Raw genomic sequence first — 23,525 nt, forward strand, 5'->3', positions numbered from 1 at the left:
CCTCTCATACTGATGAAGCATACTATGGAATGCACGGTCGCAACCATGCGTTCTCACTACTCCCATCCTAGCCTGTACAAGTGCTCAAGGCATGGGCGAGAACCAAAAACATTATCTTTTTAGGTTCATTTAATCCCCATTTAGTGTGTAAATGTTATCACTTATTAACAAAACTTACAATGAGTTACCCAGGCAGCCACTTAGGGCCCCGGCCCCCATTGCAAGCCACTTCCCAACACTACAAGTAGATTACCTACCCTAAGCTCATGGAATCATAAATCACCACAGTCCTGTACAAGCGACTGTAAAGAAAATCTAAAAGATAATCCATAAAAATAATCATCAAATAACGATTATAAAAGCATCAAAAATCCATAATAAGAAGAATCATCAAATCTCTAAGATAAGAATCATCAAATCTCCATGAGCATCTGAAAAAGCATCCATAGAAAATCATGACCACAACAGTTCTCTATTGGCAACTGAAGGCATCACTGATAATCATAATAATCATTGGTTCTCAATAACCAAAATATATCTCAAAATAAATAACCATATCCATTGGTTCTCAACAAGCAACCAATAATATCTCAAAATCATACTGATCGAAGACTCCAAAATGGTTAAGTCAAACATATCATAACATGACATCATCAAGAAATAAATGCACATTCCAGTCCCATCATGGCGACTAGAAAATAAACCAAGGATAACTGATTGATGACTCAAAAATGATTAGTTCAAGTGTTTCATACAAATACATCTCAGCTTCACACATGAAGACTGATGAACAATAACAATTAGTAAACATTTCATAGAGCATACAATTACATTACCATGGTTGAGCTTATAAAAATTGAGACCAAATAAAATCAACATGCCATCACATCTCATAACCCTCAAGCCTCTGGTAACAACCTAGGACTGGTCAACACTACTTAACCCAAAACCCAAGACAAGAAGCATATAGAATAAACGATGCAAACACATGTTTTGGTTTACTAAATTCACATAGTTGAATAATGTGTAGGGGTTTCCAGTTTTGTGTTTGGAAGTATACTTTAAGTGTTTTAAGTTTTGTCATTTGACCTGCAAGTCAACCCATTTGTTCCGTGATAGCATTATTCTTCCATTAATTAAAAATAATACTTTAAGAATAAATTAAAGATAAATATTCACTAAACTGATTATCATTGACCTTTATTTGTTCCCTTGATTTAACCATGATCTATATTCTAATTCATTAACTCTTCTTTAAGGTTACTTCAACTTTTCGACATAATAAAAGATCATTATTCACTCATAAAAGAACCAATTATCAATCTTCAAATAAGAAGATTATAACTTAATTAAAATGATCAATCTAATCCACTAATTAACTTAGGTGCATAATTCCATGATCCATTAACATTTTAATGGTTAAAACTCAATTAAGTATCTCTAACACTTAAGTCTCTTAATTATAATCATTATTAAATTGTCACTAATAATCGTTAAAATATCTAAGTCATTATTCAAGTTATTAGAATAAGACTTATCAACTTTGATATCAATATTTTTTTTTACAATCTTGTTAAAAGAATTATATCAATTAAATCTCTATTACATAATTTAATTATTAATTAAATCTAATTAACTCTAGTTAATTGATTTAATTAATAGTTGCATAACCATAGCATTGTTCCAATTAATATCAGTTGACTAATAACTAACTAGAATTTTGTAAGATTAAGGTCAACTATAATCTAGTACACAAATATTCATATTCATAGTTCAATAATAATAACTTGTTAATATTTAATAACAAGCTATGTTCAGAATCTTATCTATAATGACCACATTCATCATTCTTTTCAAATAACTCTCTATCACATAACTTAATTATTAATATTATGGTTATGATATCAGCTCAATGAATATCAATTGATCAATTATACTTCAAATCCCAAAAACTAATATCTTTTTACAAAACTTTAATCATTAAATAATCTCCACTAGATTAACTCTAATCGAATTAGTTGATAACTAATTAAACCATTTATACTATTATTTATTAATAGTTTGTTAGATTCAACCAACATTAATAAATAATAAACTCATCAAACTATATTTTCATAAGTCCCATTAGTTAATATTTAACTAACCTTTAAGACATATCAATAATTTATAACGAATATAATAATTCAAAATGTAGCTATGTTATAACAATGTTATAATGTAACTATGACTCCTTGTCAATATAATAATTCTTATTTAAATCTAAATCCAATATCATTAAAATTTGAGTCTCTTATTAATCATTATTAAACACTTTTATAAATTACCACCTTTTAACTATATATTAAACAGTATTTAATATACATTAAATAATTAATATTAAAAGTCATCCATTCTCTATTGAATTCAATATCTGTATCCATCAGCTCTATCTACAAACTTTCCATTAAAAATTTCCATTAATTCATTTAAAACATTCTTATTAATCTTTAGACTAATTAAATAATTATTAAATTCTAATTATATTACTTTGATATATTAGTTTTGTGAAGTTTAAGCATAAAGAACTCTTGGTTATAGGAAATGAAGAAATATCCATCATTGAATAAAATAGTCCCAGTACGACGACCATATCTCCCTAATGAACCGTTGGATCGGGCTAAAATTTAAATATGTTGGAGAAGGCCAAGTTGCGCCGATTCTAATTTGAGCGATCGAATAAATTGGATCACGATAAAAAGTTATGAATGACTGAATTCGTGTCTATCCAAGGGGCAGCGACAGGACAATTTTATGATGAATTAAGAATTTCCTATTAAAATAATTGTTCTCTAAATTTAACCATAAAAGGGTTTTTTCATATGCATCTAAAAATATAATTGATAGAAAGATTACATCTAATCATTCGAATTTTTATCATAAAATTTTTATTTTAATTCCAAATCTTGTCTTTCTAATTTAATATAAATTTGAACCCAAACCCGATTAAAATCTAATTTCTTTCTCATTTGGAACTAGTATTTTTCTATTATTTTCTTCTCATCTAAATAAAATATCTAGATTCCAATTTTAAATAGTAGATTCAATCACAGTGAGAATTCAGACACATAAAACAGATATGATGAAGACAGGAAGAGAAAGAGTGCAAAGGGAATATGAGAATATCACAAGTGCACCTGGACACTGATGCTAATTTTCCATGCCTTAGAAGTCCATAAAAAATCCCTTCCCTCTCCATCATTCGCAATTCTTCCAAGAATCCAAGCCGATCGAATTCTCCAAGTGATTAGAAGTGCTAGAAGGAGCATAGAAGAAAGTAAAAAATATATGAGCATATGAATCTTCTCCCATGCATGCAAGCTTTGAAACTTCTATTTTAGCTTGTAGCTCGTGGCTTCCATTAAGCTTTTTATTTAAGCTTCTATGAATGACTGAATATTAATAACTCTCAAGAAACCTTTGGAATGCTTCTTGAAACCGCTGAAAGGTGTCACCAACTAAGCATGGGTCTTTTCCAATCCTTTTTGATGAGTCATAGAATTGTAGACATCTTGTGCTTAATTGATGCACTAACCCCTGTATTGTTGACACATGTTAATTCCCATGCAAGCTTATAACTCCAATTTACTTTACTCTTTCCAATTTTATTTATTTATTTATTAAGTCTCGTGCACTAACTTTAATATCTCCACTTTTCAATCTTAATATATTTATATTTTAATCATATGAGATTTAGAATCTTTTAATAATTTAAAATATATTTTTCACTTTTAAATTTCATTTTCCAAAACTTTATTGCTAAAATATTTATTAGCTTAAATAATAATATTATTTAGTCATTTATTTAAAAATGAACTCCAAATATATTATTATTAAAATACATTCCAAAATTTAAACTTTAAACTTTTATTTTCAAATTTAATTATTTTATTTAATTAATTTCTCAATTAATTAAATAAAACAAATATTAATATATCATATTAATTTTTTATTTAATCAAACCATTAATTAAAATCTTTTTAATTAGGCTTAATTAATAGAAAATACTCCAAAGACTCACAAAGGTAAAAATATGAAAACTCATCATAGCCAAAATACATACAAATCAAACGAAGGGGTTTATATCACGAATTACATCATCTGATGCATTCGGAGGGTACTCAACTTAGATACTTGTCCTAATTTTTCAATTAGAACAAATGGCTTAAAGGGTTGAGATTTGGACTTGAGAATTTATCTCCCCTCTCTTATCATTGAGATAATGTGATAGGGTACGCTCATCTTGGCAATTCAGAAAAGTTGATACTCGGTACCTGCAATCTGCATAAAAACTATGCATGTACAAACACAATATATATTAAACTAAACAGACAATAGATGGAAGTGGTGCATCGTGTAGATCCTGACTAGCAGGTGACTATGACTCCCTTCCTTAACCACATCAGACACACCATACAAAAGCAAACACGCAAGGCAAAGACACACACCATACACATGCAAGTATGGGGTAAGTATCCATAAGAAAGCACATATGATAATAAATCATCTTAGTAATCATCACTAATAATTGAAAGAAATGTAATAATCATCATCAATAATTGTGAACACTAAAAATAATCATCATACATACATGAAATGTAGAGTCTAAGTAATCTCATCACATAATAAACTGAATCCATAGCACAATATCTGATAATCTCAAAAGAATGATGCTAACCAACAACATAAAATTAGTTCTAAAAGATTTCAGCAAGGATAAAAAAATGTGAACCAGGGGCAGGCACTACATCCACCCCCCTGGGATTAGGCTTACTCCTGGAAGCCTACAGGAATGAAAAACTAAGATACTCACTATGCGGGTCCCATTGAACCATTTTCTCCCCTACAGAAAAATATGATTCACCTGAAAATTTTACAACACACTTAGAGTAATATGATTCTGGTTTAATAGTAAACCAAAAATCATATCAATCCAACATCATTCCTTTAACAACTATTGAAATATATCCCTTAATACATTCTAAACAAGAGCAACTTAATGCTTGCAAAGATAAACAAAGGTATACTACCTTGAAACTTAGATAAAAGATATATGTTTTGCAACTAGAATAAGTTTTCAATTTTTAGTTTTGCCTTTGTTTAAGTAGAATTTTCAATTTTGAAAGCTAAGTGTTGAAGTATGAAAAATATGCAAGTAACAGTTTCAAGTTCTGTTTTAGTTCACCTAGTTTTCAAGTTTTCAGTTTTGAAAGAGATACACATGATAGTTCAAAGTTTTTATTTTATTCAACTAGTTAATAACTAGTAGCATTCCAATATACCCAGAGCTCCCAATGTTAAAACTCATGCTCTGATACCAAATGTAATGCCCCGCCAAAGGATCCAAAGAATTTTACTCAGTTTGCCAAACAATTTTTTTTTTAAATATGAAAGATAAAACCATTCATAACATTTGTGGAAGCAAAAGTAACAATTCAAATGAAAATAAACATAACATATATACATAACAGGCTACATTTTTTAAAGATCCCTTAATGTTGTATCATATCTAAATTAACTATTCATCTAACATCCCATCCTTATGAAATAAAAGTGATAAATCCAATGTACTTAAACAATATACAAGTGTCCTTTTGTAATTATATTTTAGTTTAGCTCAATCATCCACTGTACATATCACAGGGTATGAAAAGCTTAAGAGAATAAACATCCAAGTAAATAAAGTACATCATCATCATTTAATATTAATCCATGATGCAATAACATAAATGAAACCACATATCATACATGATACATCATCACAAAAGATATAAACATCCATCACAAAACATAACCATATATCACAAACATAAATAACTAAGTGCACGGTTCCTCACCCAACTGTAAATAGCATCATTACACCATCGTGGATCCTAGCCATCCCTCCGTGTGTAATATTCCAAAGAACCGAAGAGATCTTCGGTATTAACATAGTAGGAATGTCACTCCTAAAACATCCTACTAACATGCAAAGTAAAGCATAATAAATCATCAACTAACATATGCAAAGTAAAGCAAACCATCAATATAAGAAACATAGCAATAAATACATCCATCATAAGGTATATTATCTATCATAATGCTCCAAGAACATAATGAAGAATAAATACCAACCAAGGATACTCTAGCCATGGTGTCTTAGATGGATCTCAAATGATAAGAGTGAAAATACACTACCACCTGACCGCATGGAACCTAAGTGGTCCACTCCTACCATGCTAAGGAGATAATCTCAAGTCCCAAATAGGATATCAATTCATGAAGCACAAATCTCTATAAGCATAGGAATCTTAAAAGTATACTAACTCAAAGGTTCCATCACACACAACTGACATCTAATTTCCAGAGGCACACAAAGACATGTAGGAAACCTACTCTACAAGCGGGAAAGTGTCATCAAAATTATCATGCACAACTTACCCTAGCAATTAGCTAAACTCCATGGGTCCATACTGATTTCATGCAGCCACTAGTATCCTCTCATACTGATGAGGCATACTATGGAATGCACGGTCGCAACCATGCGTTCTCACTACTCCTATCCTAGCCTGTACAAGTGCTCAAGGCATGGGCGAGAACCAAAACAATTATCCTTTTAGGTTCATTTAATCCTCATTTAGTGTGTAATTGTTATCAATTATTAAAAAAACTTACAATGAGTTACCCTGGCAACCACTTAGGGCCTCGGCCCCCATTGCAAGCCACTTTTCGACACTACAAGTAGATTACCTACCCTAAGCTCATGGAATCATAAATCACCACAGTCTTGTACAAGCAACTCTAAAGAAAATTCAAAAGATAATCCATAAAAATAAACATCAAATAACCATGATAAAAGCATCAAAAATTCATAATAAGAAGAATCATCAAATCTCCATGAGCATCTGAAAAAGCATCCATAGAAAATCATGACCACAACAGTTCTCTATTGGCAACTGAAAGCATCATTGATAATCATAATAATCATTGGTTCTCAATAAAAAATATATATCTCAAAATAAATCACCATATACATTGGTTCTTAAGAAGCAACCAATAATATCTCAAAATCATACTGATCAAAGACTCCAAAATGGTTGAGTCAAACATATCACAACATGACATCATCAGGAAATAAATTCACATTCTAGTCCCATCATGGCAACTAGAAAATAAACCAAGGATAACTGATCGATGACTCAAAAATGATTAGTTCAAGTGTTTCATACAAATACATCTCAACTTCACACATGAAGACTGATGAACAATAACAATAAGTAAACATTTCATAGAGCATATGATCACATTACCATGGTTGAGCTTATAAAGATCGAGACCAAATAAAATCAACATGCTATCACATCTCATAACCTCCGAGCCTCTGGTAACAACCTAGAACTGGTCAACACTAGTTAACCCAAAACTCAAAACAAGAAGCATATAGAATACACGATGCAAACACATGTTTTGGTTTACTAAATTCACATAGTTGAATAATGTGTAGGGGTTTCTAGTTTTCTGTTTGCAAGTATACTTCAAGTGTTTTAAGTTTCATCATTTGACCTACAAGTCAACCCATTTGTTCCCTGATAGCATTATTCTTTAATTAATTAAAAATAATAATTTAAGAATAACTTAAAGATAAATATTCACTAAACTGATTATCATTGACCTTTAATTGTTCTCTTGATTTAACTATGATCTATATTCTAATTGATTAATTCTTCTGTAAGGTTACATCAACTTTTCGAGATAATCAAAGATCATTATTTGCTCATAAAAGAACAAATTATCAATCTTTGAATAAGAAGATTATAACTTAATTAAAATGATCAATCTAATCCACTAATTAACTTAGGTGCACAATTCCATGATCCATTAAAATTTTAATGGTTAAAACTCAATTAAGTATCTCTAACACTTAAGCCTCTTAATTATAATCATTATTAAATTGTCACTAATAACCGTTAAAATATCTAAGTCATTATTCAAGTTATTAGAATAAGACTTATCAACTTTGATATCAATATTTTTTTTTACAATCTTGTTAAAAGAATTATATCAATTAAATCTCTATTACATAATTTAATTATTGATTAAATCTAATTAACTCTAGTTGATTGATTTAATTAATAGTTGCATAACTATAGCATTGTTCCAATTAATATTAGTTGACTAATAACTAACTAGAATTCTGTAAGATTAAGGTCAACTATAATCTAGTACACAAATATTCATATTCATAGTTCAATAATAATAACTTGTTAATATTTAATAACAAGCTATGTTGGGAATCTTATCTATAATGACCACATTCGTCATTCTTTTCAAATAACTCTCTATCACACAACTTAATTATTAATATCATGGTTATGATATCAGCTCAATGAATATCAATTGATCAATTATACTTCAAATCTCAAAAACTAATATCTTTTTACAAAACTTTAATCATTAAATAATCTCCACTAGATTAACTCTAATCAGATTAGTTGATAACTAATTAAACCATTTAAACTATTATTTATTAATAGTTTGTTAGATCCAACCAACATTAATAAATATTAAACTCATCAAACTATATTTCCATAAGCCACATTAGTTAATATTTAACTAACATTTAAGGCATATCAATAATTTATAACCAATATAATAATTCAAAATGTAGCTATGTTATAATGTAACTATGATTCCTTGTCAATATAATAATTCTTATTTAAATTTAAATCCAATATCATTAAAATTTGAGTCTCTTAATAATCATCATTAAACTCTTTTATAAATTACCACCTCTTAACTATATATTAAATAGTATTCAATATACATTAAATAATTAATATTAAAAGTCATCCATTCTCTATTGAATTCAATATCTCTATCCATCAGCTCTATCCACAAACTTTCCATTAAAAATCTCTATTAATTCATTTAAAATATTCTTATTAGTCTTTAGACTAATTAAATAATTATTAAATTCTAATTATATTACTTTAATATATTATTTTTATGAATTTTAAGCATAAAGAACTCTTGGTTATGGGAAATGAAGAAATATCCGTCCTTGAATAAACCAGTCCCAGTACGACGGCCATATCTCCTTAATGAACTATTGGATCAGGCTGAAATTTAAATATGTTGGAGAGGGCCAAGTTGCGCCAATTCTAACTAGAGCGATCGAATAAATTTGATCACGATAAAAAGTTATGAATGACTAAATTCGGGTCTATCCAAGGGGCAGCGACAGGACAATTTTATGATGAATTAAGAATTTTTTGTTAAAATAATTGTTCTCTAAATTTAACCATAAAAGGGTTTGTTCATATGCATCTAAAAATATAATTGATAGAAAGATTACATCTAATCATTCAAATTTTCACCATAAAATTTCTATTTTAATTCCAAATCTTGTCTTTCTAATTTAATATAAATTCGAACCCAAACCCGATTAAAATCTAATTTCTTTCTCATTTGGAACTATGGTTTTTCTATTATTTTCTTCTCATCCAAATACAATATCTAGATTCCAATTTCAAATAGTAGATTCAATCACAGAGAGTATTCAGACACATAAAACAAATATGATGAAGACAAGAAGAGAAAGAGTGCAAAGGGAATATGAAAATATCACGAGTGCACCTGGACACTGATGCTAATTTGCCATGCCTCAGAAGTCCATAGAAAATCCCTTCCTTCTCCATCATTCGCAATTCTTCCAAGAATACAAGCCTATCGAATCCTCCAAGTGATTAGAAGTGCTAGAGGGAGCATAGAAGCAAGTAGAAAATATATGAGCATATGAATCTTCTCTCATGCATGTAAGCTTTGAAGCTTCTATTTTAGCTTGTAGCTCGTGGCTTCTATTAAGCTTTTTATTTAAGCTTCTATGAATGCCTGAATATTAAGAGCTCTCAAGAAACCTTTGGAATGCTTCTTGAAACCGCTGAAAGGTGTCACCAACTAAGCATGAGTCTTTTTCAATCCTTTTTGATGAGTCATAGAATTGTAGACACCTTGTGCTTAATTGATGCCCTAACCCCCATGTTGTTGACACATGTTAATTCTCATGCAAGCTTATAACTCCAATTTACTTTACTCTTTCCAATTTAATTTATTTATTTATTAAGTCTCATGCATTAACTTTAATATCTCCATTTTTCAATCTTAATATATTTATATTTTAATCATATGAGATTTAGAATCTTTTAATAATTTAAAATATATTTTCCACTTTTAAATTTCATTTTCCAAAACTTTATTGCTAGAATATTTATTAGCTTTAATAATAATATTATTTAGTCATTTATTTAAAAATGAACTCCAAATATATTATTATTAAAATACATTCCAAAATTTAAACTTTTAACTTTTATTTTCAAGTTTAATTATTTTATCCAATTAATTTCTCAATTAATTAAATAAAAGAAATATTAAAATATCATATTAATTTTCTATTTAATTAAACGATTAATTAAAATCTTTTTAATTAGGCTTAATTAAGAGAAATTACTCCAAAGACTCACAAAGGTAAAAATATGAAAACTTATCATAGCCAAAATACATACAAATCAAACCAAGGGGTTTATATCACAAATTACATCATCTGACACATTCAGAGGGTACTCAACTTAGATACTTGTCCTAATTTTTCAATTAGAACAAATGGCTTAAAGGGTTGGGATTTGGACTTGAGAATTTATCTCCCCTCTCTTATCATTGAGATAATGTGATAGGGTATGCTCATCTTGGCAATTCAGGGAAGTTGATACCCGATACTTGCAACTTGCATAAAAACCATGGATGTACAAACACAATATATACTAAACTAAATAGATAATGGTAGAAAATGCTGCATCATGTAGATCTTGACTAGTAGGTGACTATGACTCCCTTCCTTAACCACATCAGACACGCCATACAAAAGCAAACACGCAAGGCAAACACGCACACCATACACATGCAAGTATGGGGTAAGTATCCATAAGAAAGCTCATATGATAATAAATCATCTTACTAATCATCATTAATAATTGAAAGCAATGTAATAATCATCATCAATAATTGTAAACACTAAAAATAATCATCATACATACATGAAATATAGAGTTTAAGTAATCTCATCACATAATAAACTGAATCCATAGCACAATATCTGATAATCTCAAAAGAATGCTGTTAACCAACAACATAAAACTAGTTCTAAAAGATTTCAGCAACGATAACAAAATGTGAATCAGGGGCAGGCACTACAATGGTTGAAAAGGAAGATCTTGATGAGATGGAAAATATATATTGATTCCCTTCATTATCCCAATCCTCAATCATTAGCACAACTACCATTAGTATTGATTGAGAGTCATCAACAAACCAAAATCTCTTGTACCAAATACAAAGAAACAAACTAATTGCGGAGGCATTCAATTAATGGTTAGAATCAATCAAACAGAAATTATAAATCATGAATCTAGTTTGTGGAAGGTCTATGCTAATTCCATGGAAGTTAGTTGGGACTTGGAAGGGGAAGTGACTTCTTGGGACAAAGAAAAGATAAAATGGATCATCATGGTTACACTAATAATTGATGTTAAAAAATACACAAACATGAAATTCTTAGTTGAGAAACAAATTGATGGCTTTGATGCTAATCTACTCTATTTGTCCAAGACAAACATCAAATAACAAAATTTAGTGATTAAGTAGGGGCAGGAGAAATCATTTAAAACTGTTGAAGGAATCAAGTGAATCAATTGATACCATGCAAAAGGATTTGAAGTGTATTAACATTAAACTATTGAAGGAAGATGGTAAAATAATGGAAGGTGTCATGAAAATGATTAAATATTTTATAGAAAAGATCAACCATGAAAAAGGTGAAAATGCCTTATTAATTAGGGAATTATCTAGAGTTTCTTGGATTGAAGCCGTGTTCATGATTTTTTAGGATCACTTGTAATTACACTTAAACAAAGTTTCTCAAGTTAGAAGGGATAAAGAAGTATGGAAGCATCAGATAATCCATATTTGGTTACCTCATTATGAGTTAAATTTTAAATTTTACAATCACACATAGAATGGAAGAACATATGTGTCATTGATAACTAGTGGGACGAGTCCAAATCTTTCACATCCACCTAGCCATGAACATTGTTTCTATGCTTTCAGCCCTAGTTTTCATTCTCTTTTTTTTTGGGTAATTAGTAGTTGTAGAGAAATTATTTTGTACCCCAAAGTGGAATTATGTTTGCTAGGGTTAGTACAAACTATAATAGCCCAAAGGTTGTAAATATGGCTCTATTGGACTTTAAAAAGGTTGAACGTTTTAATTCTACTACATACACTATGGTTTTTGTCATGCACTAAATTTGACAGAGCAAAACACAACCATTTTTTTTTGTAAGACAAGGAATGTTACACATGTATCTATGTATAATAGATGTACTCTATCAAATTACAATTCACATTTCTCATCGATTGGATCATGGGTTGGAAGTAACATTTAGCAACCTTCAAAATTAAAGTTTAAGGACATATTTTGGTTAGGTGTTAGCACAAAAGGATTTGTCACTTTACTGATAATCACAACTAATATTAGTTCATTTCATATTGTTTGGTTTTGGTTTCCTAATGGTTTGTACTACACAATTTTAAGATAATGTTGCCATGAGGTGGTAATAAGTTGATTGTTATGGTTATTATTTTTATTTCAAATATTATTAGGGTTTATTAATTGCATTAAGGTTATATTGAAACTTATAAGATTACTATGTAGTGATTTGGTTATGTCTAATATTTCACTTCCTAGCCACAAGATACGTCTATAACATATACATTTTATGAAGTACCCATGAAAACTTTTAGTAGATAATCGACCATCCTCCTACCACATACTAATCATCTGACAAATATGTAACAAACAAAGGTCAATTTAGTCAACTTCTTTGTACATAGCTTCTAGTTGATGATTACCTAGAATCATTTAGAGGATTATGTGTTCAATATATATAATCTTAATACTACTACCATTTTATATTATTATCTAATAACAATTAATGTTAATTTGATAATTTATTATGATATACTTATCAGTAACTAGACTAGCACCATCAACTAGTTCACCACTCTTTGCATTTTACTATATATCTTGCCAACCTAGTCACGTACTAGAAATTTGCTTCTTGAGATCAAATCTTATTGATTTAAATCTTAAGTGCTACTACCCTCTTATTAATATATACTAACAATTTTCTTAGAACTATATAATTCCTAACTTTACTAAAAGCACTTCCATGTCTCAAGACGCCAACAACAAATAAGAAATTCAACATTAATAACTTCATTTTTTGTACATCTATTACTTAGCTTTTTGTATCAAATACGAAAAATAAATTAAAAAATAAATCATATCCATCTACTAACTTTCCACCATCCTTCCCAACACTGCTAGAAATAAATGATCTTAAATAATTGCTATTTATCCATGAGATAACAATATTTCCTTTGAACCTATAATAGCTAGCCAGGTCCACATCTAGGATCTTTCCACATCATCATTGGAAGCATAAACATTAATGACTCCAAAAGAATGATTGTTAATTGAAAGCAAAAGCCAAATAATTCTATGTGTGGGGTCAAAACTATGCAAAATAATAGCAAAATGAAGGTGAGGTGATAGGAGAGTAACTACACCACCTTGGCCAACTTTGTGCTAGGGAAAAAACATCACGCCATCCTGCAAAATTATCAACATGCCAAAGAAAACATGAAACCATAAATTTTAACTTCTTACAAACAGAGAAAATCTAAATTACTAAGTCTATGATGGACATCCCAAACATAGTACTTTCTAGGGAGGTCTATGAGACCTCGAACATTCCATGATAGGAAGTTCATGAGAACTCTTCCATATCATCTTCATCATCAAGAGAGGAGTAGCTATTCTGCAAGGAGGTAGAAACATGGTTGAAGATAGATAGAAAACCCTCTAGACTTATAGCCTGACATTTCACCTGTGGTATCTATGTACATCCAAGAGGATTGTGAGAATGTTGTGTCACTAGTGATGCTATGGAAGAAGCAGCAAGAGGAGTATGCACCCCAAAAAAGGCAAAAGCCCTGATAGCTACCTTAATCCCCTATGTGCTAGCATGGTTTGAAACATATGAAACTCTAGGAGTAGTTCCTTTGTCTACTTGCCTCCTTACATTGGCTAGAATTGATGCTCCTATAGGGATAGGAGGAACAATGATGACCATAGCATAGGACTGCTTGGGGGGTAAGGGATTTGAGGGAGCCTTGTTGTTACACCCAACAATAACCCATTCTTCTTTTTTATCCTTTGGCCTAGATTTGACAGGCGTGGGCTTGACCCTAGGCATAGCGAAAGGGTAGTCCTTGATCTTGTGTTCGATGGATTGACACGTATAACAGGTGTTGGGTAGGTTCAAGTAAAGCACCTTCTAAGAGAAGGTTTTACTCCTAATCTAAATTTCCACAAAATCTTTAAGATCCTTGGAAAGATCCACCTCTATGAAAACACGTCATTGTGGGCAGCCATTAAAAACTTTCTTAGGCTCCTTGATGACAACTTCGCCAAGGGCTCTAGTAATGGACTCAATGAAAGGCTAGCATGGCAGGGGTAAACTCAAGTTCTAGACCCATACAGGAACCCTAAGCTTTTTATCATCTGAGACTGTGAAGTATTGTGACCATTTTTGAAAAAGAAACAAAGAAGAATGCATAGACCAAGGTCCATTGTTAAAGACCGTGTCTTCTTTCGATAGGTTAACAAAGAGAAATTAAAAAAACCTTCGGTAAGGTTTTGCACAGCATCAAGGTGGACTCCATGAGGAGTCCAACTCTTGTTAACCCATTCTTAGAGCATAGCTTCAGGGGGAGTCCTACACACAAAATAACCTATCAAGGTGTGTTGTTCTAACCAGTCACATGTACCATCAAATTCTTGCAAAGCAAGGACAATCTTAGGATTACCTCATGAAAAACCTTCAGGACAAACTTGCACAAACATTTGTTCTATGGCAGCACCATGGAAAATCAAAGTAGCAACATGAACAAAAGAAACAACTAGTTCACCACTAGCTAGAGCCATTATATCATAGCCTAAAATACTCCTGTAGTAAATGCTATGTGACAAGTGGAGCTTATAAAAGTAAAGTTTAGATGAAAAGCCATACATAGAAAACTAAAAGTTTGCATGAAGAAAGAAACCCTAGCCTTGTTATCATATTCATTTTTGATTACCTGGTATGAGAAATAATATTCATCAACTATATTCTTCCTAGTAGAATGAGATCTAACCATACTCTTCTTCTCCTTTGAATTGGCTGCACCGGTTGACTTCTTCACTGTCGATTACTTGTTGTCAAGTTTCTGAACTAAGGCTACAAAATTGGTAGCATCAATTTTGGACTACTATGGAGAAGGAACTTCTACCATTCGAACGACAACTTTCTTATCTATAGATTTCATGGGAGATCAAGGCAAGAATATGATGAGTGACGGCTTTAAAAGAAAGATGCAATGAAGCTTCCATGAGTTTTTCTTTGTTTATGTTTGGTGAATAAGAAGTCCTACATTTCCTTAAATTTCACATTTAATTTCATTTAATTTATGCTAAGTATGTCACTAAAATTATAATGTGAACATTAGTTATATTGTGAACATTGAATAAGACACTTTTTAAGAGGGTAATAATTGTGACTCACTAGATCTTGATCCTTATAAGGGAACAAGAAAAAATGTGAGTGGAAGGATTTCAATCTCCAATTTACTAATGGGAGATACATTTTAGAAAAATGATCAATGTTATCCTTCAAGATATCACCTATGGTATATGCTTTAAAATAAAGTTAACAGACTCTTCTTGTGTTATAATATTCCAAAGTGTGGGATTTATTTTAGGAGGGACAATAGCATAATTAGGAAGGAAATTAAAGACAAAAAAATCATTATATGCATGAAATTGAATGTAGTAAAATATTGATAGAAACATGAAAAGGAACTAACAAATAATGATAACATCCTCATGCAAAATTCATAAAATAAAATGTTATTGTATATTTGTTGAATGAGAATTATATGCAAGAAAGAAAAATTAAATATTTTTGGTATATTTCTCTTTTATAATGCAAGAAAGAGGGAAACTTAATCAACATGAAAGCATACAAGAAATTTTTTGTTCTTTTTCCAATATTAGTGAAAGGCATGTAAGATCCAACTTACCATTCAAAAGGTGTATAGTGGATCAAAGGTATGAATTCAAATAAATGTAGCAAAAAAATTGGGAAGAACACCACATATTGATTACACCTATAGAAATTTCAATTACACATTAGGCAAAAGGAAAGAGGGACCTTCAAGCACAATCTTTCAAAGGGAATCAAATTCGATCAACACTATACAATATCTTCAATAGTTAGAATATTTAATCTAGCTCATTTTCCAAGATCTAAAATCCAAGATGCATTGATATAATATTTTCCTCCCTCAAATTCTTGATTGTTTGGTTGATTTGATTATGCAAGTAGATCGACCAATGGAAATGAAAGTGATAAAAGAGAATATATGAAAGCTAAGCACATGTACTAATAAGATATCAAACATAAAGATGAATTATATAAAATGAAAATTGAGAAAATAAACTTACCTTGAAGGATAAATAGGAAGATAAAATTGAATTTTAAAAATAATTATCAGGATGTGTAAAAAATAAGAACTAGTCTAAATTTAGAATGTGAGAACTAGTTTTTGTTAAATTTAAAATTTTGATGGCCTCATGATAGGGATACCCTAGAGGAACAAGGGTGAATTTGAGGGTCATGTAAACCTTCCCATTTGAAGTATCAATTGGGTAAAGGTTGTGGTTGATCTTGACCTTCACTATGCAAAAAATTAGACTTCAATCAGGTGCAAATGTCGTAGTTCTAAGATCCACACTCTCATCTATTTAACTCTATAGATAAGTTGATAATAATGGGAAAAATTAGTTGGTAAGGAGTTTATATTCGTGGTCAAGCCCTAGTTTAGTGATCAACCTTGAATCAAAATAAAGGTGGATAAATAAATGCTAACATGTAGAAGAAGCAAATGTAAAAAATTTAGAATATCACAACAATGTTTAAATGCAATTATGATTGGAATGTGATCATGTATGTTAGAAAAATATCTTTGAATTAACATAAAAATAAAGAGGTAAATAATGTCAAGAAAAATCTCATGTATGTCTAGATTTTATAAGCTCACTATGAAGCCATATATCTAGAACAAAGAGTGGATGATGGTTGATGATGATCTTGAATGCTTGCATGGGGAATTACTTGGTTTTTTTGTTTCACAAGAACTCCTTGAATACACATTGGCATACTCAGAATGGATATCTTATGTGTGTAGAAGATGATCAAATAAGTATATAATTCCTCCTTTTATAGAAATTTTGTAGCAAACACTAAGAAGTAATAACTTAGGCGTGTGGGAAAAATAATTATTTGACATTTCATCCAAAATATTTTCATGAAGATCACTTGGGAAAGAGAAAACCTCATCCCTTAACACAAGGTAAGGGAAAACCTCATCATATCATCTCGGTTAGGGATTACTTCTTCCCTTTTATAGAGGTAAAAGGACCTAAAAATGATCTCTAGATCTAAGAAATATTGCAAGACATTGGGGAAATACTAATATATGGAGTGAAAATAGAAAAAAGGGGGAATAAATGAGAACCAAGCATAGACATTGGTTCTAATGTAGATTTTTGAGAAAGGTTGGACAAAGAAAGAACCTTGAACTATGTAATTAAATAAAAAAGGAGGTACTAGTGTATAGAAACATACTTAGGAAGGCTAAAATGTCTTAAGATAAAGTGCTTCTATTTTAAGATAATACATTACCTAAATTCATTAATATGTTTTGACATTGTCAAGTGCTCCTTGATTTGGCTTGTACCAACCTATTTTATGCTAGGATCCTCCTAACTAGGAAGTTAACATCTCTACCTTGAAAATCAAATCTAATATATTAGTATAATTATATAGCTATACATGAATATATTAGCTATAAATTAATATATTAGCTATTTTCCTTGTTCAATTACATATTTTAATAAAAAATTATTTCTATAAAAAAAAATTGATTCAGAATCTAGTCCATGTAATTTCTATTTTTTACTCATAATAACAAATCACATATGAATTCGTTGATAGTAATTCATTGTTTTTATGCAAGGTTTTATAGATCAATAGTTAGTTGAGAAATCATTATGACTATATAGTAAACTAGTGGAAACCTAATAATATAATACTAATTTATATTTATACTAATATAATCCCTTATTGATCTTATTAAAGAATTTATTTCTACTGCATGAACCCTTACATCCTCAACTACTAGTAAGAAGAAAGAAGTTTGTTATTTTAAGGATCTTATGAATCATTCTCCTTGTTATGACCTCTTATTGGATGATTAATATATACCCCTCCTACATTGCATCCCCTCTTGTATATCTCTTTAAGATAATATCTCTATCGATAGATTCGTTACAATACAAGAGTTAAAGTTTATCACCTTCAACCTTAGCCCTTTTAAACCCCCTTGTTTGGATAGGTTTCATACTACTTTTTTTCTAAAATTACATGGAAATTGATTCAAAATATGCATTCCAGGTTTCCAAAGATTTTCTTCCTTTAGTTTATCTTATCAAGGAATTGAAAAGTGCTTTCATAGTTCTCATTACCAAAGTTGTGATATCTAATAGAATGAAGGATTTTTATTTGATTAGCCTCAATAAGACCATTAATAAAATCTTATCAAAACTATTGGCTCCTAGACTTAGGGTTTACATTGAACATCTTATCGACCTACATGGAAAGGGTGTTCTTTCAAGGATAGAAACTAATGATGCTATTCTCATAGTGCACAAAATAATTTACTCTATGGAGAAAGGCATTAATAAAAAGGAGGACTCTAATGCTATATGTATCTAAGGCCTACGATATGGTCTCCTATGACTTCCCTATTATAGCTCTATAGAAATCAAGGTCTCCAAGAAATATTTTTAACATGTTGGAAGTGTCCGTCAAAAATTATAAGTTCTCGGTTCTCATCAATGCCTTTCATTATAGTTTTTATGAGATTTCTACATGTTTAAGACAAGGTGATCCCCCATCTCATTTTCTTGTCATTATATTATCTAATTTCCATTTTATAAATCTTTTTATAGTGTTTATTATTTGTGTTTTCAAATGTATTAGGTCCTCTTCAATTTTTTCTATACTCTCACCAATATTTTTTTCATGAAACTATTTTAAAAAAAGTGTAGCTACTATTTTTGAATCTAAAGGATGAAAAGATTTTCTCCATGATTTGGCCTTAATCTATGGATATAGGCTTAATCTTTATTAAATAACACTTGTGTTTTCCAATATACTTATTAGATCTCAATAAAAAATAGCATCATTTTTGGGGTGCCAAATTGCTTGTCTTCCTTCAATTCATTTAGGTCCTCCTTTGTTGAATAGAAAAACTGATAATACCACATGGTTAAATTTTCTCAAGATAATTAAATAAAACCTTGTAATCTAGAAAAGATCTCTTATTAGAAATGGTAGCAAGTGCAAAATAGTCATTTTAGTCATCTAAAGAACTTCTCAATACATTATAACATGCCTTCATATTGAAATTTATTGGGCCAAAAAGATATATGTTTTCAAAAGGAAAAATATTTGGACTTGTATTGAGGAGAAAATTTATCTTTCTCTTTTTACATAGGATACAAATGTTTCCCCCAAGGATCAGGGGGGCCTAAAATATATTGAACCATTATGAATTCATAAATTGAATTAGATACAATTATGAGGGCCAAGTAGTGAAGAAATATTAATGGTGTTATTCTTCTTAAATATTCACTAACGAATGGTTCTAACATCTAGAATAATATTTTGAAAAATATCTCATCTTTTGACTCAATGTTTTTTCTAGAGGATAGGAAATAGTCACTATGTTGATTATTGATTGGATCCCTAGCCCAACCAAACTCCTATGGAATTCCACCTAGTGCTCTCATCACATACAATTTCTATGGTGATATTTTGTTGGATTCTTGGATTATGGTGCTTGATGTGGACATAATTGTTGAATTAGATTTATGCTTGGTGTCGAATCATGTTATCTACATGATTTTCTTCTTTTATCTCATTTGTACTTGTCACTAAAGTGATAGTGGGCTTTCATGTTGCAATGATTGGACCTACAAATTATACATTTAGGTGGGTAGGCCAACCATTTAATTGCAGTGGGATAACTTGGATATGGATTGTTTATATCCACCATATTTGATTTAGTGTTTGTGCATACTTGTTTTTCAAGAATTAGATAGGAGCTAAAAGGATAGGGAGCTAACCCCAAAGTACAAAAAATCTGAAAATTTAGTCAGAGGTTATCTCCCAGTCATCTAACTGATACCAACTGTAAACTTCAAAAAAATATAATATCTAGAGTTGAATTAACAATACCATCAGTCCTAAAACTAGCAGAAAGAAAAAATTAAAAAAATATTATAGCATCACAGAAACAGCTTGTTGTATTAGTCCCACATATCAACATAAACATATAATGTAAAACCTTGTAAGGTGCCCAGTTCATAGTAAACAACAACATACCATCAAAAAAGAAAAACTACTAGACCTAGGACTAGCTACCCTCCTTTATAGGATCTTCATTTTTTCTCCTCAGGTGCCTCATTCATGACCTCCCCCTCCACCTTGATTTTTCTTGAAGCATCTTTAATCAATCCTATAACAAAGAATTATAAATAGATGAGGTTGTCTCACTCTCCATGCCCAGGTTCTTCTGATTCTTATTCACCTACAAAAGGTAAATGGTGGTGGCCAAGAAATGCATGACTTTGATGGAGAATTCCACTAGAGTGTCAAATTTATGGTAGATACCAATGTGATTGTTTACAAGATCCCTCATTGATTGCTCTATCCTATCCATTCTATCCTTGTTGTAGCTATAGCCATTGCTATGCTTTCCTTTTTCCCCATACCTTTTAAGAGTATCTTTTTTGGAGGAGGTGATGTCTCGCCCCCAACTTCTAGGTGAGGTAGCTTTGAGGGTGTCATAAATGTGAGAGGCGCTAGGGTGGCTAGGGATAGGCTTTGTGTCTTACTATAGTCTATTCCTTTTGGTAGGTTTAACATCACTTTTGGCAAATTTATAGCTACAATCATGTTTTTTTTTTTTGTGGGGGGGGGGACTTGAATTTTTCTAGTAGGAGGCATTTTCTAGTTCTCCTAGCATTTTTCTTACTCTTCCTAGTGTCTGTATCTAAATCAATGTGGCTAATTTTAACCTCAGGGATAGGGGTTTTCTTGGTTTTTATTTGGCTGGGACTAGGGCTAGGGTCCAATGACACTTGGGGGCTGACAGAAGCCAATGGTTTAACTAGGAATCATAGGTTTTGGACAAGATGGTAGATACATACTTTGTTCATTAACCCCTAGTTGATGCGATAAAAGGTTTTACCCTCCTCTTTTTTCCTCCTATCCTTAGAGATACAATCCTCCATAGAATGCAACAAAAGAAAGAAAAAGGAAATATGATCTAGGATTTTGAAGTGGTTAAGAAAGGGGAAATGGTAATAATAGTGTACCTAAAACCAATCCTCAAGGGTAATATATCTCATATTACTATAGCATATGACATCCCAAGGTTTAGGAAGGTCTTCCATTGAAAACCCACCATGCATTTGAACTGATTCCTCCTTAAATTTGAAAAACAAAATTGCAGACTAGTTTCCTCATTTACTTTGGTCTACTTGCTATAGTTCTTTCCTCCTATGACTAACTTTCAACCTTGGCAATGAGTTCCTCCTTGATTTTGAAGCCCATCCCATTGATTGCCACTTTTCTATCATTCCACAAATTAGAGAACTGCATGGAGATGTCTCATCACATTTCATCATCCCTTCTATAAATAATAGTAGGCCACCCTCCTATAGATACACCATCATTTTCTTGCTCTTTAGGATGCAAGCCTCCTCTCACATAAGTTGAATATGATCACTTGTGCCCATCTTATCACCTAGTTCAACCACCAATTCTTTAGAATTTTTTGGCATAGCCTTGTTGTAGGTTTCGCAATTACTAAATATTAAATAAATTACACCAAAGATTAAAAGGAAAAGGAAGTCAAACCCATCATAAGTCCACAAGGTTTCCCCAAAATTCAAAAACCACACTTAGCAGCATGTGTTAGCAGTCCCTTTCCATCTGTAAATGACCATCACCAACTATAGTTGGAATAGGAATTTAACAAGTTGCCTTTTGTATCATCCATTTTTAGATTTTTACATCTCAAATAATCTAGCCTTTTCTTCCCTTTTTTAAAACACTTAAATATCATGAGAATTGAATCATTAAGGTGATACTTCATGCAAGTTGGTGTAGACTTGTTAGCTGGCCTTGTTTGTAATAATTTGTGCATTGGTGTGGTTTCCTTGAAATGAGACAATAAATGATAAGCGAGTACTTGGATAGTTAGTTATGGGGTCCTATAGCATGGTGATTTTCCTTGGAGTGGAGATCTTATTTTAACTTAGTGTGATGTATGGACTTGGATGATCTTAAAATTTGTGGGATGGTGCATCATATGCTTAGATAGCTTGGTATCATGTTTTAGTGCGAACTTTAGTAGTGGCTATATTTTTCCATCACATTATGATGGATGATCTTCTTTAGTGTTTCAAATGTTGGAGGATGTCTTAGATCCTATTACTATAGAACGATCTTTCACATTTGTCGGTTCACTAATTGGAGATGGTATCTTCATGTGATTGGAGATGTTGACTTCTTTAGGATTCAAGAGGTCCTTGGTAGAGATTTTTTTTATGATTTCATTTGATATGTTATCATGGTATCTTTTATGTCATGGTTTTCTCTTTATTACCATTTTGGAGTTGTGACATGATATAGTTATTTGATATGATCACATGGAGCATGTTATCTCTTTGGAGGTGATGGTTTAAATCATCATGTCATGTGTATGTTCTTGATTCCATGGTTGGAGCTTTGGAATTGATCTTGTTTTGGTTTCTTAGTATTGAGTACTTTAATTAGTTGCTTGATACTTCATGGAAATGCTATGTTGCAATGGATTTTTGCATGGAGTGATTGATTATAGGTGCTTGTGGATACTTAGAGACTTAGGTGAAGCTAGAGTTCTCTTGATATGATAGACATGTTGTTGAGATGTATACTCTTGGTGATATTTCAATAGAAAGAACAAGGAAACTACACCTTTATGGGATGTGAGTTCAATAGACACCTATGAGGAGATTTTTCTTGGATAAGTCATGGGTCACTTTTATATCTTGGAGTTCCCTACTCTTGGTCTACTCGATAGTTTATCACTTGAGAGGTATTACCCAATGTTACTTTCAGGTTCTTTATGTTTTCTTTCATATTCATAGATATTGAGCTGCAATTAGATGGTTATAGAGG

The sequence above is a fragment of the Cupressus sempervirens genome, chromosome 4 (genome assembly GCF_028749045.1).
Source record: "Cupressus sempervirens isolate cs-2001-9-10 chromosome 4, ASM2874904v1, whole genome shotgun sequence".
Classification (NCBI taxonomy): Eukaryota; Viridiplantae; Streptophyta; class Pinopsida; order Cupressales; family Cupressaceae; genus Cupressus; species Cupressus sempervirens.